Source organism: Scyliorhinus canicula, chromosome 7, assembly GCF_902713615.1.
Source record: "Scyliorhinus canicula chromosome 7, sScyCan1.1, whole genome shotgun sequence".
In the NCBI taxonomy this organism is placed as follows: domain Eukaryota; kingdom Metazoa; phylum Chordata; class Chondrichthyes; order Carcharhiniformes; family Scyliorhinidae; genus Scyliorhinus; species Scyliorhinus canicula.
The window spans coordinates 101,949,414-101,970,517 of NC_052152.1; the positions used below are offsets into that span (position 1 = coordinate 101,949,414).

A 21,104-nucleotide genomic window follows, 5' to 3' on the forward strand; every position below is an offset into this window, starting at 1 on the left:
TGGGATGGTGGGGCAGTTGGTTTGAGCCCTGGCTGCCCCTGCATCATCTGGCTCTGCCAGCTCTGGCAATTCCCGATAGTCTGCACCATTGTGTCGACGCCCTCAGAGATGCTCCTTAGTGACTGGGACATGCTCCGCAGCATCTTGGCCATGTCAATCTGAGAGCGGGATATGTCCTGCAGAACCTCATCAAGATCAGCCTGGTACTCGGTCACATCCTCCAGACCTTCTGCCAAGACCCTCAACCATGGCCGTCACCGACCATGCAATGTCTGGGACCCTTTCACTAAAAGATGCTGACATCATGCACCAGGCTCTCCACTGCGGTCGCCACACTAGCAGTGTTGGCCTCGGTGTCACACATTGCCGGTGACATCTCCTGCGCCTGTAGACTCTGGGACTAATCGGCTATGCATCTGCTGGAGTGATGCTGACATCTCCCTCTGAATGTCCCGGCCACTCCCTATCATCTCCATCAGGTCTGGGTAACCCTGTTCCACAGGCACAGCATCAAGCTGGGACCCAGATGGGTCCTTGGATCCAGCAGACCTCCAATTGCAGTCTCGCCTGGGGATTCTTGCCTCCACCTGATGTACATCAGCAGCAGTGTGGTCCTCACCAGATTGTGCCCCAGAAGCCTGACCACAGTGTATCTGCACTGGTGGAGGGTGGGAATGACAGATGTGCCGCGCCTATTATGGTGGGATCCTCGAAGCTCTACTCCGAGGTGGTCAGCTAGGAGGCTGGAGAGGGTGTCACTCAGGATAGGCCGGTGCTCTCGGCTGGAGGACGTGTGGGAGAATGGATATGTGGTCAGTGGGAGCGATGGGTCAGCCAGTAAGGCAATAACAACTCATATTTGACAGGTACCCCGGATGGAGCCCAGTGATTCCTCACCTCTTCACGTTGGTGACCGCTCTATCCTCAGCCACATCGGTCATCTCCAGAGCACGCTTCTCGAAGGTGGTGAGGATCCTGATGTCTGGCACACCACCGCCAGTCTGTGCCCTCTCCCAGCGATTGTGGGAGAGCTTTTCCTGAGGAAACACAGAGGGCATCGTTAGCTACACACCTGGTTCACAGTGGTGGGGGGGAAGGGGGAGCAGTGTGAAGGAGGTGTTGGGGGTGTTGCAGGGGTTAGATGCTTCCTTGGTGGGGGAAGCGAGGTCTTTGGGTTGGGAGGAGGGGCGCATTGGTGTCTACTCACTTGTGCTGCCCAGTGTAGGTCATTGACCTTCTTCCTGCACTGGAGGCCAGTCCTCTTGATCACTGTCCCTGAGCTCACTGCCACCGCACCTCGTACCAGGGAGCATTGGCTGCGCTATGGCTAACCCTATGACGTCCTTCCTGGCCCCCACTCTGTCTAGCAGCACCCAGGCCAATGTCCCGAATCTTGGGGCTTGTCTAATCGGTGCCATTGTTGTAAATTGGCTTGGGTTAGTTGAGCAAGTGCAGCTTAATGCTGTTCGACTTTGTTAGCGGGGTGCTGCCATTGCAGTGCCAGCAAATTAGCTGGCAAGCCTTCATTTGCGGCAAGAAGCCCATGAGGCCTTGTTCAGTGGACCAATTATAGCATTGCCGGCCTCGCTGGGCCTAGTGCAGGAAGCTCGTGGCAATTCCTGCTCGCTACAACACTTAGAATTCTATCCAGAGAATCGTGCTCACAATGTTTTGACCTCAACTGCTTTCTGTGGCAGCGAATTCCATAGGTTCACTACTCTCTGAAGAAATTTCTCCTCATCTCAGTCCCAATGGTTTACCCCATATCCTTTGACTGGGACCCCTGCTTCTGGACTCTCCCACCATTCCACCATCAGAGACATCCTTCCTGCATCGACTCTGTCCAGTCTTGTTTGAATTCTATAGGTTCATATGTGGTCCCACCTCATTCTTCTAAACTCCAGCAAATATAATCCTAATCGAGTCAATCTGTCCTCGTATGCCAGTCCCACCATCCCAAGAATCAGTCTGGTAAACCTTTGCTGCACTCCCTCTGTAGCAAGAACATCTTCTATGTATCTATATTAGGCTATGTATCTGTATTAGGCTATTGAGTTGGATGATCAGCCATGATCGTGATGAATGGCGGAGCAGGCTCGAAGGGCCAAAAGGCCTCCTCCTGCTCCCATCTTCTATGTATCCTTCGTCAGATAAAGAGACCAAAATTGTGCACAGTATTCCAGATGTGGTCTCACCAAGACCCTGTATAATTGCAGCAAGACATCTCTGCTCCTGTACTTGAATCCTCTCGCTATGATGGCCAATATATTTAGGGCAGCACGGTAGCATGGTGGTTAGCATAAATGCTTCACAGCTCCAGGGTCCCAGGTTCGGTTCCCGGCTGGGTCACTGTCTGTGCGGAGTCTGCACGTCCTCCCCGTGTGTGCGTGGGTTTCCTCCGGGTGCTCCGGTTTCCTCCCACAGTCCAAAGATGTGCGACTAAGGTGGATTGGCCATGCTAAATTGCCCGTAGTGTCCTAATAAAAGTAAGGTTAAGGGGGGGGGGGGGGGGGGGGGTTGTTGGGTTACGGGTATAGGGTGGATACGTGGGTTTGAGTAGGGTGACCATTGCTCGGCACAACATCGAGGGCCGAAGGGCCTGTTCTGTGCTGTACTGTTCTATGTTCTATACCATTTGTCTTCTTTACTACCTGCTTCACCTGCATGCTTACCTTCCGCAACAGGTGTGTAAGACACCCTGGTCTCATTACACATTCCCCTTTCTCAATCTATAGCCATTCAGATAATAATCTGCCTTGCTGTTTTTTCTACAAAAGTGGATAACCTCACATTTATTCATATTATACTACATCTGCAATGCATTTACCCACTCACACAACTTTTCCAAAACACACTGAAGTACTTCTGCATCCTCCTCACAGCTCACTCTCCCACGAGCTTTGTGTCATCTGCAAATTTGGATTTCCCTCATCTAAATCATTAATATATATTGTGAATAGCTGAGGTCTCATCACCAATCCTGCGGTATCCCACTAGTCCCTGCCTGCCATTTTGGAAAAAGACCTGTTATACCTACTCTTTTTTTTTTCTGTACCAACCCAGCCAATTACCGCCCTATCCAGTCTACTCTCTGTTATCAAGAAGGTGTCATTAACAGTGCTATCAAGCAGCACTTACTCAGCAATAACCTGCTCATGGGTGCTCAGTTTAGGTTCCGCCAGGGTCGCTCAGCTCCTGATCTTATTACAGCCTTGGTTCAAACATGGACAAAAGAGCTGAACACCACAGATGAAGTGAGAGTGACTGCCCTTGACATCAAGGCAGCATTTGACCGATTATGGCACCAAGGACCCCAGTTAAACTGGAGTCAGTGGGAATCAGGAGAAAAACTCTCTGCTGGTTGGAGTCATACCTCGCACAAAGGAAGAGGATTACGGTGGTTGGAGGTTAATCATCTTACCCCAGGACATCACTGCAGGAGTTCCTCAGGATAGTGTCCTAGGCCCAAACATTTTCAGCTGCTTCATCAATCACCTCCTTTCCATCGTAAGGTCAGAGGTGGGGATGTTTGTAGATGACTGAACAATGTTCAGCACCATTTGTGACTCCTTAGATAATGAAGCAGTCCAAATGCAGTAAGACCTGGGCAATATCCAGTCTTGGGCTGACAAGTGGCAGGTTACATTCACGCCACACAAGTGCCAGGCAATGACCATTTCCTACAAGAGAGGATCTAACCACCGCCCCTTGACATTCAATGGCATTACCATCGCTGAATCTCCCACAATCAGCATCCTGGGGATTACTATTGATCAGAATCTGAACTGGACTAGCCATGTGAATACTGTGGTTACCAGGGCAGGTCAAGGGCCAGAAATCCTACGGTGAGTAGCTCACCTCCTGACCTCCCAAAACTTGTTCACCATCTAGAAGGCACAAGTCAGGAGTGTAATGGAATACTCTCCACTTGCCTGGATGAGACAACTCCCACAACACTCAAGAAGGTTGACACTATCCAGGACATAGCAGTCAGCTTGATTGCTCCCCCTTCCACAACATTCAAACCCTCCACCACCGATGAACAGTGGCAGCCATGTGTACCATCTACAAGATACACTGCAGTAACTCACCAAGGACAACACCTTCCAAACCCATGACCACTACCATCTGAAGGACAAGAGCAGCAGACATGGGAACCCCACCACCTGGAGGTTTGGCTCCAAGGCACTCACCATCCTCACTTGGAAATATATTGCCGCCCCTTCGCTGTCGCTGGGCAACATCCTGGAGCTCCCTCCCTAACAGCACTGTGGGTGTACTGACACCTCAAGGATTGCAGCAGTTCAAGAAGACAACTCACCACCACCTTCCGAAGAGCAACTAGGGATGGGCAATAAATGCTGGCCTAACCAGCGATGCCCACATCCTGTAAATGAATTTTTAAATAAACAATTGATGGAGTTTTTGCATCTCGAGAAGGTAAAGTTAACAATAAGGGGAGCGATTGATGGGTTCTGTCACAGTTGGCAATAGTTTATTTTGCATTTCAAGGATCTGGTCAGTGTTAGCTGTTGGGGAGGGGGGGGGTTCTATTGGGGCGAGGGAGGTTATAATTGCTTGGAGGGACGGTGTTTTTGTTTTTGGGTTGTATCGTTTGTTGAGGTTGTTGATACATGCTTTATTGTTTGATTGTTACTTATAACAATAAAATGTTAAAAACGCAATAAAAAGATTTTCAAAACAAAAAACCCAAATTCATCATAGCCAACTCACACCTCATACTATCGTAGTTCCCTTTATTTAGATCAGGACCCTAGTCTCAGAATCAACGATGTCACTCTCCATTTTGAAGAATTCTATCATATTATCCCCAAGGGGTCTCACACAAACAGTTAGCTAATTATTCCTTTCTCATTACACAATATCTAGTCCAGGATGATCTTTTTTCTAGTTGGTTCCTGAACGTAGTGGTCCAGAAAACAATTCCATATACACTGCAGGAATTCCTCCTCTATGGCATTGTTACTAATTTGATTTGCCCAATCTATATGCTGATTAAAGTTGTCCATAATTACAAATGTTCCTTTATCGCATGTGCGTCTTATTTCCTGTTTAATGCCATTCCCAACATCACCACTACAATTTGGGGGTTTATATACAATCCCCACTAATGTTTTTTTCCCCTTGGTGTTTCTCAGCTCTACCCATACAGATTCCGCATCATCAGAGCTAATATCCTTCCTCACTATTGCGTTATTTCCTTTTAACCAGAAATGTTTGTTCCGGAAAGTTTTTTTAAACAGAGCCATATCCTTTCACAAGGGCTACAGAGTTCTCAATACTTAAGAAATATTAAAAATACTAGATACAATGCCAATGTGACCAGAGGGCTAGTAATATGGTTATCATTTTCCATAGTGGCAGCAGTGTGTGTTACTGATTGTACTGAAAGCTTTGAGAAACTGTCAAGAGTGTTTTGATCGAGGGGGAAAGACTGGAATGTGGAGTGAGCTGATTATGGATGTTAGCAATATCAGCTGACACCCACCTCTATTCATTATAGCTCGAAGAGAGAAAGAGAGCATGTGTTCTAATGTGATTTAGATGATCACAAGTGCTCAACTTAATGGGAGCATACAAATGTTATTTATGAAATCAATGAAGACAAAGCATCATTGCAATAATGGTTTGGTTGGGAGTAGCATTAGTTAAAACTCTGTTTTATCCTTTTTGCTTTTGGAGCATTTACTTAGTTTAAGCTTAAGTGATCACACAAGATGTGTTGGCAAGATGTTTGTTTGTTATGAAAATTGTATGAAGTTGAATGAGTGTTGTGTATATTGTAAAATGGAAAATGTCCCTAATCATTTTTGTTTAAATTTAAGTGATAAGAACTGGTCTTGCTGGTGGAGATCAGCCTTCCCCTTAAATTTACCAAGCATTTGAAAAGATTTTAGTTGTGGTTGAAGATTACGAACTGTTGCCATGGTCAGATTTTTTGTTTCAGACTGTCAGCAGTGGCTCTGTGATAACACCTTTGACCTCTGCTACTGAGGGGGAGTGGTGCATTGTCAGAGGTACTGGACGCAATATTCCCCCTCCCACGCCGGGTGGGAGAATCGCGGGGGGGGCCTGGTGAGTCCCGCCACGCTGCCCCGGCACCTGCACGCGATTCTCTCCACCCCCCCTCCCCCCCCTCCCCCCAAAACGGCGCGCCGAGACTTACGACAGGCCGCTCGTAGAATCGGCGCTCGCCGTTTGTAATGGGCGAGCGGCGATTCTCCGGCCTGGATGGGCCGAGTGGCCTGCCCAATACGACGGGTTCACGCTGGCGTCTCTGAAGGACGCACTCTTTTACTCTGCCGCCCCGCAAGATCACTGCTCCATGTCTTGCGGGGCGCCCGTGGGGAGGACGGCAACCGCGCATGCGCGGGTTGGCGCCGGCCAACATGCGCATGCACGGGTGACATGCCGCGTAATTTACCCGGCGCTGCTTTCATGCGGCGCCAAGGCCTGGCGTGCGTAAATTACGCGGCGCCGCTCCTCGCCCCCCCGGGGGTGGGAGAATAGGGGGCGAGGAGCGGCCTCCGACGCCGGAGTGAAACACTCCGGTTTTCATTCCGCCGTCGGCACTTAGGGCGCGATTCTCCACTCCCCATGCCGGGTGGGAGAATCGCGGGAGGGCCGGGCGACTCATTTCACGCCCCCCTGGCGCCCCCCGCGATTCTCCCACCCCCCCCGCTCGCCGAATCACCGCTCGACGTTTTTCATGGCGACCGGCGATTCTCCAACCCGGATGGGCCGAGCGGCCTGCCGTTTGCGACTGTTTCACGATGGTGGCAACCACACCCGGTCGCTGCCGTCATGAACATGGGCGCCAAAGGCCCTTTTTAAGCTTGTGGGGGGTGGAGAGGCGAGTGAGCACCACAGCCGTGCTCGGGAGGGTACTGGCCACCACGCATGCGCGGGTTTGAGCCGCCAGCCGTCGTGACGTCAGCCGCGCATGTTGGAGGTTGGAGCCGGCCAACCTGCGCATGCGCGGCTGATGTCACTTAGGCACCGCCGTCGCGTCATTCTCGACGTGCCACCTTGACGCAAGCGTCAGGGCCCGGCGGCCGAGAATAATGGAGCGCCGTTCCTAGCCCCCCCCGGGTGGGGGTGAATACGGTGAGAGGAGCGGCCTCCGAGGCCGTCCTGAAACTCGGCCGAGTTCACGACAGCCTTCCCGATTTTTCCCGGGAGCGGAGAATTCCGCCCGTCGTCTTCCGTTGGGAGAATCCCGCCCACTGTCTTTCAGATAAGGCTTTAAACCGATGTCTGTCCTTAAGGTGCGCATATAAGATCCAGTGAAACTATTTGGGAAAGAGCAGGGTAATTACCCCAGTGTAATGGACAATAATTCAACTCCAGCCATCATCACTGAAAGAAGTTATCTGGTCATAGCTGTTGGTGGAACCTTGCTGTGCACAATTTGGATGCCACATTTTCGACATTAAAACAGCGACTTTAGTTCAAAAGTACTTCATTAATTGCAAATTGCTTTGAGGTGGGCACCAGTCCATTCCTGATAACAAGATTTCAATTGTTTGAAATTAAGAATCATTCTTAAGTTACAGTCAATTTAACTTTAATATATGGGGCACGGTTCTCCGCTGCCCACGCCGGTTAGGAGAATAGCAGGAGGGCCTCCCGACATTTTTCACGCCCTCCCGCTATTTTCCCGACCCACGTCACGAATCGCCACTCGCCGTTATTTACAGCGACCGGCGATTCTCCGCGGCCGATGGGCCGATCAGCCGGGCCTTTACGCCCGTTTATTCACGGCAGCAAACACACCTGCTTGCTGCCGTTGTAAAAATGGGTGCTGGATGCCCGTTTGGGGAATCCAGAGGCCCGTTTGGGGCGGGAGCACCACCATTGTGCTCGGGAGGGGTCAGGCCCGCGATCGGTGCCCACCGATCGTCGGGTGGATGCACTATTTCCCCTCCGCCGCCCGACAAGATCAAGCCGCCACATCTTGTCGGGCGGCGGTGGAGAAATGCGGAACCGCGCATGCGCGGGTTCCGTCGATGGCGTGATGGTTAGAGCCGGCCGCGCGTCATCTTGGTGCGCGGCCTTAAGGACGGTCGTTAAGGCCGCGACGCCGTGATTCCCGGGGTCCTGCTCCTAGCCCCGATGAGGGGGGAGAATCGGGTCCCGGGAATGGGCGTGAAGGCTGCCGTGAAACACGGCCAGTTTCACGGCAGCCTTTACGACTCTCCGCATTTGCGGAGAATCTCGCCCTTGGTATACTTCCCTAATACCCGACAAAAATTATGTATGTAATTGTTAAATCAATAAATTGTAAATTTTGAATTATCTTCCACTAAGGCCAGTGAATAGTTGCTCTCTGCAGATTATTATCAATGTCACTGTGATTGGTAAAGAGTTTGATTCGGAGCTTTTAATAAAACTATATGTTGAAGATTCTTTGAAAAGAAAAATTTGCAGGTTTTTGGGGAAAGCATATTAGAATTGAAAGAATTGGATACTCCTTTCAAAAGCACTGACACAGTAATGATTGGTGAAATTGTTTCCTTGTCTTCTGTGCATTTCTATGATTACATTTTGCCCATAAATATATTTATTTAGAAGTCTCCTGTCAATACAAGCAGCTCCACAGTCATTTAATGGTCCAAGGATCATTAATTGACAGGACTTCGAGACAGGACTCTCACCCCCACTCTGGCACAAGTCTCACCACCAAGAGTTGCTGACCAATCTGATTGGCCAGCAACTTTGTAGTCCAAGCGATGACAGTGGCAGCAGTCGCCAGGATTGGGACTACAAGCAGTTCCCATATTCCCAGTCGTGGATCAGGCAAGTAGGCACGGGGGTGAGGCGAGGAGAATCTGATGAAGAAGCTGGGGCGGGGTAGTGGTGTGTGGTCATGGGGAGAGGTAAGATTCGGCTAAATCGCTGGCTTTTAAAGTAGACCAAGCAGGCCAGCAACACGGTTCGATTCCCGAACCAGCCTCCCCGGACAGGCGCCGGAATGTGGCGACTAGGGGCTTTTCACAGTAACTTCATTGAAGCCTACTCGTGACAATAAGCGATTTTCATTTCATAATTGGCCACATAAGTTTCCGGTTTGATTCCTAAATAGCTTGGATTTAGAATGTAACTATTCAATGGCAGATTACGTGAAAGAACCTTGATGTTCCTTGTGAGATTAGTTTGGAAACTATCCATATTTAATGAGGGTTCAAGAACTTGAAATACAGGTTTTGCAAAGTTGTGGTGCTGTGATCTACAACTTATTTCCTGGTTACATAGTTTGGAGCTGTAGTTGAAAGGTTAGAAGCCACCTCAACTTCTATGTGAAACATGTGGGTCTCATCTTGATCGTTACAGAAAATAAACCAATCTCTTAAAATGAGTTGTTATGCTGGGTTATGAAGCAATTCCTCAGGTAAGCTATTCTGGCACCACCATATAGAAGTAGGAAACAATTATTCACAAGTATTGATTGAACTGCTATTTGATAGTAGCAATTTACATTATTATAATACCATTACCGTCCAAAGATTCCCAAAAGACTTTGAAATGAAATGAAAATCGCTTATTGTCACAAGTAGGCTTCAAATGAAGTTACTGTGAAAAGCCCCTAGTTGCCACATTCCGGCACCTGTTCGGAGAGGCTTGTATCGGAATTGAACCGTGCTGCTGGCCTGCCTTGGTCTGCTTTAAAAGCCAGCTCTTTAGCCCTGTGCCACCAACCTAAAAGAGGAAGTATTAGGACAAGCGAACCAAAACACACTCAAAGGAGGTAAATTTTAAGAAGTGTCTTGAAAGAAAAAATAGAAAGGCGAAGACAATTAGTAAAGGAATTCCAGATCATGGGAGTTTAGATAACCGATGGCACAGGAGCTAATGGTGGAGATGGCAATTGGAGATGCAGATGAGACAAGACTTTGAGGAATACAGGGTCTGTGGGAAGGTTGTAGAGCTTAGAGGAGGTTAAAGGGAGGGTTGAGGCCACTAAACGATTTGAACACAAGAATGTGGGCGGGATTCTCCAGCCACGTCCACCCGGCGCCTGGAGAATCCTGACCGAGATCAATATAGTTCTCCATTGTATGCAATTCACCCATGGCATTCTTGCGGCAGGCAGGCGGGAGAATCCAGCCCTGTGAATTGTAAATTTGAGGGCATTTGAGGACTAGTAACCCAGTGACCCAAGGTAATGCTCTGATGACTTGGATTCGAATCCCACCATGAATGTGGGATGGTGAAATTTGAATTCAATAAAAATCTAGAATTAAAAGTCTAATGATGACCATGAAATGATTATCATAAAAATCCATCTTGTTCACTGATATCCTTTAGGAAAGAAAATGTATCATCCTTACCCGCTCTGGCTTACATGTGACTCCAGATCCACAGCAATGTGGTTGACTCTTATAAGGGGTGGGCAATAAATTCTGGCCCAGCCAGCAACGCCTACATCCTATGAATGGATGAAAAAAAAATCCCTTAGTCACTTTGAAAAGGAGTAAAGGATTCATTCCAATGTCCTGGCCAATACTTATCCCTCATCTATCAACTAAAAGCTGCTTACCCGGTCATTATCTCATTCCTGTTTTTGGGAATTTGGAGTGGGAAAATTAGCTTCCTGCGTTACAAAGGTGGCTTGATAAGTTCTTCAACACACATCAAAGTTTTGGGATGTCCTAAATTTGTGAAAAATGCTATGTCAGTATAAGTTTTTCTCTTTTTTATAAATTTAAAGTGCCCAATGTTTTTTCCAATTAAGGGGCAATTTTGCAACTCCAATCCACGCAGACACGGGGAGAATGTGCAAACTCCACACGGACAGTGACCCGGGGCCGGAATCGCGGATCCTTGGCATCATGAGGCAGCAGTGCTAACCACTGTCCCACTATGCTGCCCTGTACAAGTCTTTTTTTCTGAAACTTGTATACAATGGAATATTTTACTCTACATCAAGTTCGCCTTTTCACGTTAAACTCCAATATTTGGAAATCAAAGATAAATGCTTATTACTGCAGTGTTCTACAGTGTTTTAATTGTTAATTAGAACCTCTCAAGATCTTTCAATGGCATGCTCTGGATTTAAGAAATATGTAAAGCTTCATAAAGATGGATCTAATAAAATAAATAAAGGAGTGGATTATTGGATTGTGACGATACAGCATCTGTTGAAACAGAGGATGTAACAATAAATTAAAATTGATGGAAGTAATATAGATGTAAATTGTTAAAGACAGTAAAATAATTGGCAGCTGCAGGTGAAGAAGTTGAGTGCACCATTAAGGGAGAGCATTCTGAAATACCACGAGAGAAGTTTGGAGTTGCAGAAATAAAGAGCTTGATTTTTGGCCCCTAAGGGCTAGGAGCAGCTCTCCAGCTCCATCCAACCTTGGGGCCATTTTAATGGAGGCAGGATAGAGGTTGTAAGGTCTACCGATCCATTTTTAGCGGGGAAGGGACACATCGCATTAAGGGCTACTTAAAGGCAATTAAAGGAGGGTGATTGGGATTTTCTGAGGGTAGACCTTGGAGGCCAGCACTTCAATTCTCTCTGCCTGGCTGGGTACTGCAGCCACCATTGGCTACCCTTTAGAGAGCCTTTCCCCACACAGATGCTGTGACTACAAAAGCTATTTTTAGAAAAGCTACATTTTAAAAAAGGAGAGAGGGTATTTCCATTTTGAAGCCCCCTCTCCCTTGCTTACGCTGCTTCTTTCAAGCCTGAAGGCCTCTGATTGGCCCCTCCAGCTCGTGAGCCGATCCAGCATCATTAAATAGACAGTGAAGCAGCTCTCAGGCCATCATCAGGCTGCCCTTGTAAAAATCCAAGAGTGACATTTGCCACCTAGTGCGGGCTTCTGACCCATTGCAGCCTAACTGTGAGGTTTAGAAGACCACAGTGTAAATCCTGCCTAAAGTAGATAGGTCAAAGGCAGCCTGAGTTAAATGACAGACATGCAGACAATATCACAAAGGATTGAAGAAACGATTATTAGCACAGTGTCATGCGTGAAGTTTAGTGGGGTCAAAGATATTGGGCTGGATTCTCGGTTTGGGAGGCTCCATATTCGCGCTGAGACTGAACCGCATGTAATTCATGTTCCTGCTGTGGTGGTGTTTGAACAAAATCCAGGAGAAGCAAATGGGCCAGTATTTAGCCGAAAGGATTTACAAGTAGTACTCAGAACCGCTGGCATTGGATTTTCTGGGGCCGAAATTCACGTTAAAGAGCCTGACAATAATAAGTGCTCCACTCGCAACACACTTTCATTCTGGCTAAGAAGATGGTCAGTGAAGACCAGCCCCCAATTTTGGGGTTCTGAAGTGGACTGACTGTTCAATGCCATTGAGGAGAGGTGGAACATCCTCTTCCCCAGGGTGAAGCGGAGACTCAAGCCCACCCTCCTGGACAACGCCTGGGAGGAGGTGGCAGAGGCAGTCGGTGGTGCCAGCATCACCAGTAGGACCAACACGCAATGCTGGAAGAAAATGAATGGCCTCTTTAGGTTGGCCATCCTGGTGGGCCTGGTTCAGACGAAGGTGATGTAGTCCAATGCCCGGGCGCATAGGGCACCTGTTACAGCTGTGTGCAGTTGTTTGTGAGATCCCGCACATGTCCTGCTGCTCGGGCCCTGGAATGGGCAAGAGGCATAAAAGTTCTGGGCAACTGTCACCTGAATTGCCACCAGGAGTGGGTGTCCTCGTCCATACCCCCATGGTGCCAGGTGCACCACCATCTGGCACAGGTGGCGCCTTTCTCCCTGGTGAACTGGAGTTGGCATCGTCAAAGGACAGTTGCGACAGTATAAACATGGCCTGATGCGGTGCTTCCTTTGCACCTCATCCTTGGCCTGTTGAACGGCCGACACTTGAGCCTCATCACCTGGCTCCTGCTATTCTGGGGGATTCTCCTCTCTCCACTAGTCCTGGCACTCTAGCCTCCGTGAATTGGCAAGGTTAGCAGTGGCCAGGTATATAGCAAGCATTGTGGCGGTCCTCTGCCGATGCAGGCAGTGGAGAATCCAGCCTAACATTTAGAAGTTCACTAGAATCAATCAGTAACCTGGGTTGAATAAACTCTTGGATGCTAGTTGTTAAGCATCCAAGCCAGATGCTGAAGTATGAAACATGGCACAGATCCTTTCCTTGTTAACAGATTTATTCATAGGATGCAGCATCTGCCTCCTAACGACCAAGTCAGTGTTCCAGCTATATGTGTTCTCAGTCCTTCATCAGACAATGCCCATCACACATGTATATCTAACAACATAATCAACCAACCATTAACAGATTTTGCTTTATTTAAATAAAACATTTCTAAAATACTTAAACAATTACAAAGCAAATGGTTTTCTGTATTTTTTACAATTCATCATAACACAATTTCCTTCTTCTGGGACCTCCAACAAATTCTTAAATCAAGGCTTTTGTAAAACAGTCTGATAAGTGACTTGCATCAACCAGTTTTATTTTAGAGATCTCTTTTCTCTTAACATATCCTTTATATGAGTAAAGTCAATCTTCAACCTTTTCTCAGTAACACTCTTTGTCGAATGAACATTGTCCCAAAGAGAATGGTTAGCCACGTAATCTTCAATGGGCAAACCTTTTTCCGAATAACGCTTGTATAGGATTTCGTTCAGAATGTAAGGCAAATTCAATCACTAATATTTATCGCTCCTGCGCGTCCCAGTGTTTCTGCAGCTAGGATACTTTTAGACACCCTTTTTACTTTCATGGTTTCCCAGACCAAGGGACAACATTTTCCATTTTCACTCAAAAAGAATATAATAAACCCAGCTGTACTTAAATCTCCAACCAGAAGATTGGCGTGGGAAGCATCACTAAAAAAGGGCCATCTTCATATCTTTTGGGAAACCTAAGGCAAAATTTTGATTGTTCCTTTCTCCAAATTTAATTTCTTAATGTTTTATTTGCCCTCAGAGCCTCTTCAACTGTAGCATGCTTATCATGGTATTAAGTTCCAATATGTCAGAATTGACACTGGGTCTTGTCTGAGTGTGAAACCAGTATAATTGTCCAATCAAGTTTCTTACCTGATCTGTTTCTTCTTTGGATGACTATCTTTCTGTGAGGACATGGCCAGATTTACTGCAATACAATTAACACTTTCTAAGTATGATTATTTTAGGGATAAGACCAAAGGCAAAGAAGCAAATATCACCCAGATATTCATTGAGGGGCAGCTCATAATTGGGAAATGATTGACCAGTTAGTCCAACACGAAGTGAAGTATTTAATTCAAAGTTATCATGTTCTCTTGAACAGCTTGGGGGTCATTAGGAATTTTTGAGTATGGATTCAGAAACTACATATTATTTCTCACAGGTTTCAGGGATTTTCTTCCGAAGCAGTACTTATAATCCAGGGTCAGATTTCCAGAAGAATATTAATAAAATCATACAAGTCTTTTTAAAAATGATTAGTGAGTAACAGAATTAATGGAAACTTAACAAGTTGAATAAACTGTGCAACAAGAATCATAACATTAATAAATCAAACAGCTTGAATTTACAAGACCCCATTAAAATAATATGGGGTACTTTTGAAAGAATAATTTAAAATGTCAAGATTATGTCAAGTGGTCCACAAATAATGCTAACAAGATGAATAACGTTCAAAGCTGTTTGCGTAAATTCAGTGACAACCAAAGAAATTGGGTTGATCTATTTACATTGGAACAAGAAATGCAAGCTATGCATTATATTTTTAAAAATGATTAGAATATGGGATTCACTGAACAAAGCCCATTATTGCCACAGTTGGTCCAAGAAGGTGGTGGTACCTTCTTAATCTGCTAGTAAGAGGTTTTTTAATACAATTATTAACTTGCTAAGCTACTTCAGAGGGCAGTTAAGACTCTTGGTCAGCCTGGGATAAGAGTTTTCCTCCACCAAAAGCTATTCACAATCTTGCAACGTCATAGTCCTAGTATATTTCTAAACAAAAATGAATTCTAAAAATGCCCTGGTGGAATTTGATATCTCATTCTCTGGATCAGTAGTTCAGAATTCTTGATCACAAGTTCAGTAACTTAAGAACTACGCCCAAGATTTTTATTTTTGTTTCAGTGTCTCCCAATTTTCCTTCCCACATCTTTCTTTGTGAAAATCAATAAAATGATTTTGTCTTTTATTTGGGCAGACAAGACCCTGCGGATTTGTAGGCTGTTTTTGTAGAGGGAAAGGCAATTGGGGGGTCCAGTGTTGCCCAATGTGTTATTTTATTATTGGGTGCCAATAATTTCAGGGTACGGAGTCCATGTGCAGACAGATGGAGAGGGGTACCTGCAGAGGCACTAGTCTGCGGGCCTTGGTGATGGGTTCGCTTCTGTTTTTCCCTGCAAAGTAGACTTCAAGTCTGGTGATGGTGGCCACTCTGAGAATGTGGAGGCAGTTTCGGCAACATTTCAAGCTGGGTCCCATGTCAATGTTAGCCTCATTCTGCAGTAACCATTGTTTTGTTCCAGCGGCCTTGGGCTCATCGTTTTGGGCATGGGGGGTCAGATGAGTTGGAGCGATTTTGGGGACTTATTTATAGAAGGGACGTTCGCTGGTTTTGAGAAGTGGTTGGGCAAATTGCAGCTCCCAAGAACTAATCTGTTTAGGTATTATCAGTGCATAACATTTTGTGTAAGGAGATTCCTTCCTTCCCTTTGGTATCCTCTCTGTCATTGATGGATAGGGTTCTATCGATGGCGGAGCTTTAGGAAGGAAATTTATAGTCACCTGCTATCAATGGAGCAAGCCATTGGATGAGATTGCAGGGAATTGGGGAGGGAGCTGGGTCAGGCTTTTTATGGACGGGGAGGGATGGTGAGTAAAGTTCTACACAGAGTCAACTCCACCTTCTCATGTGCTCAGCTCAGTTTGATTCAGTTCAAGGCAGTGCATAGGGCACATCTGACCAGGGCACAGATGATTGTTTTTTTCTGGAGGACAGGTGTGAGCATTGTTCACAGGGTCCGTCGAATCATACACAGATGTTCTGTCTTGCCCTAAACATCTTTGCTTTTGGGTCTCCTTCTTCAGCACCTTGACAGGAATTCTTGGGATTGAGTTGGAGCCTTGCCCTTTGGTGGCTATCTTTGGAGTTTCAGACTTGTTGCAGCTGCAGTCAGGGGTGGGGGGATGCCTCTGGCCTTTGTCTCACTGATAGCCTGAGGCAAGTTCTACTTGGGTGGAGGACTGTGGTTCCGCCCAGTGCTTTGTCGTGGGTAAGTGACCTTATGCTGTTATTACACTGAGAAAAGGTCAAGTATATCATGAGGGATTTGGCAGAAAGCTTCTAATCGAGGTGGCAGCCATTCATTTCCTTTTTTAGGGAGCTGGTCACTGTCAGATGTTAGGGAAGTTGGGGGGGGGGGGGGGGGGGTTGAGGATTTGTTCTGGGTTTTTGACTTGGTTGTTTTTCCTTGTGGGGGTGAGGAGGTTGGTTGAGTCTAGAATTGTAATTGTACTTGTTATGCAATAAGGTATTTAGGTTTTATATTGAAAGATTTTTCTTAATAAAAATATATTTTTTTAAAAGTATGCTTGGATGGTGAGTATCAGCAGACGATCTACCGTGTAGGGCAGCATCATTGCCTCCCCTGGCCCACTGGTGTTCACGTGGACCTGGAAGCAGCCAGTCCCAGACCTTAACCAGCATTGACTACTCACCCACAGCTCAGGTGCTCTCCCATCTCCAGAACAGGACTGATCTCAGCCTATGCCTAGACTCACCTTTGGCCTCCCATCTGGTTCTCCCATCCCTAGATAGTCAACATCTTTTCCCAAAGGTAGAGGAGTCTAGAACTAGAGGGCATAGGTTTAAGATGAAAGGGGAGAGATACAAAAGAGACCAGAGGGGAAATTGTTTCACACAGATGGTGATGAGCATCTGGAGCGAGCTGCAAGAGGCGGGTACAATTTGTTACTTTAAAAAAACAGACAGTTACATGGGCAGGGTGGGTACAGAGGGATATGGGCCAAATTTGGAATAGCTTAGTGATAGAAACTGGGCGGCATGGACTAGCTGGGCCGAAGGGCCTGTTTCCATGCTGTAAACATCTATGATTCTATGACATTGAATTGGCACCTATCACCAAAAGGAGAAAAATGATTTGGATATGCAATTTGTTCTTCAGTAAAAGTATCAAATCAGCGTGAAACTGGGATACATTGTTAGATAGTGTTATGGGCCAGGGTTTAGAGAACCCCAAAGTGTATCATGGAGTTCACCTGACCCACAACTTTTAATAGATTGTGGTTATGGGGAGCACACGGGCCTACTCTGCAGGTGTGATGCAACAGAGATCTACAGTACTTTTAAATTAAAACAATGTTTATTTATGAAACCAGTTAACACTTTATAAACCCACAGTAAACATCTTAACAACCATCAACACAAATAAATCCCACAAAAGAATACGGTACTCTCTAAGTACCTCTTAATCTTTCCTTGCAACATCCATAAGACAAAAAAAATCCTTTTTACAGAAAGACATCAGGTTTAACTTCTCTACAGAAACAGGTATAATTTTTTAAATCACCAAAGGATCTGGAGGCAGTCTTTAGATTGCAGAGAGAGAGAGAGAGAGAGACTAATACACCTTCTTGCTATGACTGCAGCTATCCAGCTCTCAAAACGAAACTAAAACACACCCTATAGCAGAGAGCCCAAAGCGAAAGTAAAAGCAGACAGACAGCCCAGCTCCACCCACACTCTGACATCACTAATAAACATCCATTTCTTAAAGGTACATCCACTACAGCTATTTTATAAACTCCCATTTATTAAAGGTACATGACAATAGTCGATCATAATTAAAACAAGATATTCATAGAAATCACTGGAAAGAGACTTCCGGTGGCGGCATGGAGTGAGTGGTCACTTATTTGGTAGCTCCTGCTCATGGTGGATCTTTGGGACCTTTTTTCCCGATTTATGGGGGATTTGATTGACAAAACAGGAGATTGGTGAAGTAGAGGAGTAGGATTCCCCGCCAGTGTATGGATTCATGGACCAGAAGTGGTCTGAAAAGGAGAGATCGTTGTAGTTGAAGGGAGTGTAGTCTGTAGCACAGAAAAATATGGTGGAGTGTCAGTGACCGGAATTGCCGGCCCACTGGTCAAAGGTGCAGGTGGTGGACTTTCTCCAGGAGAGCTTTGCTCAGCAAAGAAAAGAAATGCCCACGCCTCCACTCTATCCCAGTAACCTAGCAACCCCACCTAACCCTTTTGGACACTAAGGGCAATTTATTATGGCCAATCCACCTAACCTGCACAGTTTGAACTATGGGAGGAAACCGGAGCACCCGGATGAAACCCACGCAGACACGAGGAAAACTGACAGTGACTCAAGCTGGGAATTGAACCTGTGATGCAGAAGCTGTGAAGCAACTGTGCTAATCACTGTGCTACCGTGCCGCCCGGGAGAATGTGCAAACTCCACATGGACAGTGACCTGGAGCTGGGATCGAACCCGGGCCCTCAGCACCATGAGGCAGTAGTGCTAACCACTGTGCCATCGTGCCACCTGTGGCATTCTGAATTCTGAAGAAAACATGAGGAGACCAAATTGATGAATGTGAATAAGTAGGCTGCATGATTAAAACTGCTAAGAACAAATAATGTCGATGTAAATGAACTATTTAACTTGGACTGTGAACACAGAACTGGAGGACATAAGTTTAACATTAATAGGGAAGAATGGAGATTGGTGATATTTATTTTCCCATAGAACAGCAGATGCAAAGACTAGATTCCCAGGAAACAGTTTGTGTTATCTGCATTTAGTGGTTTTATTTGGCTCCTGGCTCAGCAATGCCTCAGATTTAAAATTCTTATCCTTACATTAAAACGCCTTCCATGGCCTCAATCCTCCCTATCTCTAACTTATGCCAACCTTACAACCCTCCTGGATCTTTGCATTCCTCCAATTCTGGTCTGTTGTGTATCCCCTTGTTTTTTCACCCTTTATTTGCAGCTGTGCCTGCAGCTGCCTTGACCTTAAGCTCTGGCATACGCTTCTTAAACGTCTTCACCACTGCTTTCATTTAAGGTGGGTTAGTTATTTAAATATTATAGTGAGACACTACTTTAAACTTAACCCTGTCCAGTCAAGCTTTCTGGGTCTCAGGAAACCAGCAGCTATAGGGAGATGAGAACTGTTGAATCCAGGAGATAAATGCCTTTTCACCTGCTTCCTAGTTCCAGACTATTTGCATGGACAATCCACAATTATTCCAATATTCTGAGGCCTCAGATCCCTCCCTTCTTTATACTCCTTGGGAAATGGAAACAAACAATTTTAATCAGGTTGTGCTGTTCAGGTTGTGCTGTTAAATTCTCCGGGATCGGAGGCAAACTATATTAAATATTTAGAAGTGTAGTTTTAGTATTTCTATAGAAATTGTATAGAATACAACTGCTTGCTGTCAGAAATAGTCAGTGCCGCCAGTGGTTCTGGTTAATGTTTATGCCTGAAGTCATCGAGGGGGTCGGCAGTGGCAAGGGAGCTGAGGGGGATTATGGAGCGTATGGGGGGACAGACCCGTGGAGGTTGGGAGGCCGAGGGTAAAGGAGTTTTCAAACTTCTCCCATGTGTACCCAGTGTATTCCCGGTCCGACTTTTTTGTAATGGACAAGGCGCTGCTGGCGGGGGTGGCCGATTCAGACCACGCGCCGCATTGGGAGGATTTGCGGGTGGTTCAGAGGGATTTTGTGAAAGGCCCAACGGCGGCAGTGGAGTTTAGATGTGGGGTTGTTGGCAAATGAGGGGGTGTGAGAGCGGTGAGGGCTGCTTTAGAGGCTACATGGAAGTGAATGATATGGGGAGGTCACAGCCGCCAAGTTGTCGGAAGCATTTAAAGCTGTAGTTGGGGAGGTCGGGAGTTTATTTCAATTCTACCACTTAGGGAGAAGGTGGAGTGGGAGGAGACGGCACGGCTGGTCGATGAGATCTTGAGGGTGGATAGGAGGTACTTGGCACTGGAGGAGTCACTGTTGAAGGAGAGACAGAGGCTCCAGATGGAGTTGGGTTAGCGTCTAGGGGGAAGGCGGTGAGGCAGTTGCGGAGGACCAGGAGGGCAGTTTATGAGTATGGGGAGAAGGTGAATAAGATGCTGGACCATCAGTTGAGGAAGCAGGCAGTGGCAAGGGAGATCAGTAGAGTGAGAGATGAGGGGGGTAAGGTGGTGATGGACTTGTTGGGGGTGAATGGGGTATTTGAGGCCTTTTATCGGAGACTATGAGTCGGAGCCCCAAGGAAGGGCGGGGAGGAGGGGGAAAGAGTGGATGAAGCGGTTCCTGAATGGGTTGGAGTTTCCCAAGGTGGCAGAGGGATGGGTTTATGGCCTGGAGGCTCTGACTGAGCCACAGGTGATGGATGGCATGGGGGCAATGCAGGCGGGAAGGCCCGGGCCTGGACAGGTTCCCAGTTGTGTTTTATAAAAATTTGGGGGCGGAGCTTGTGCCACCGGCGGTAAGGTCATCTAACGAGACGAGGGAGAGGGAGGAACCCCCCCCCCCCCCTACTTTATCGCAGGCTTCCATCTCCCTGATTCTTAAAAAGAATAAGGACCCAGAGCAACGTGGGTCATATCATATGTTATCGTTATTGAATGCCGGTGCCAAGCTTTTGCTGAAGGTGCTTGCATCGCAGATTGAGGACCATGTGCCGGGGAGGATCAGACAGGTTTGGTGAAAGGAAGGCAACTGTCGGCGAATATGTGGAGGTTACTTAGTGTAATTATGATGCCCTCGGGAAGGGGTGGGGGGGGGGGGCAGGAGGTTGATTTAGCGGTGTCGATGGATGCGGAAAAGGCTTATCATCAGGTAGGGTGGGTGTATTTGTTCGCGGTGCTGGGGTGGTTTGGGTTTGGACATAGGTTTGTGGATTGGGTCTGATTGCTGTTTCAGGTGCCAGTGGCGAGTGTGTGAACGAACTGTGGGCTATACCATGGGACGAGACAGGGGTATCCGCTCTCCCCATTGCTTTTTGCCTTGCTGATAGAGCCAATGGCAATGGCACTTAAGGCGTCAAGGGATTGGAGAGGGATTGGAGAGGGATTGAGTGGAGGGGGGGGGGGGGCGCGGTGTCGAGCA

The 21,104-nt window shown here is 46.8% G+C and overlaps 1 protein-coding gene and 1 long non-coding RNA gene across 4 annotated transcripts in view; one reads left to right on the forward strand and one right to left on the reverse strand.

The window, feature by feature from the left end:
* Positions 1 to 21,104, forward strand: part of LOC119969228 (rho GTPase-activating protein 6-like) — a 782,573-nt gene that overhangs the window by 476,194 nt on the left and 285,275 nt on the right. The gene's annotated exons all lie outside the window — the stretch shown is intronic.
* LOC119969230 overlaps positions 1 to 21,104 on the reverse strand; it is a 44,274-nt gene that overhangs the window by 4,823 nt on the left and 18,347 nt on the right. Inside the window, exon 2 of the long non-coding RNA XR_005461316.1 lies at positions 14,052 to 14,106. This is a non-coding gene — a long non-coding RNA (uncharacterized LOC119969230). The remainder of the gene's footprint in view (positions 1 to 14,051; positions 14,107 to 21,104) is intronic.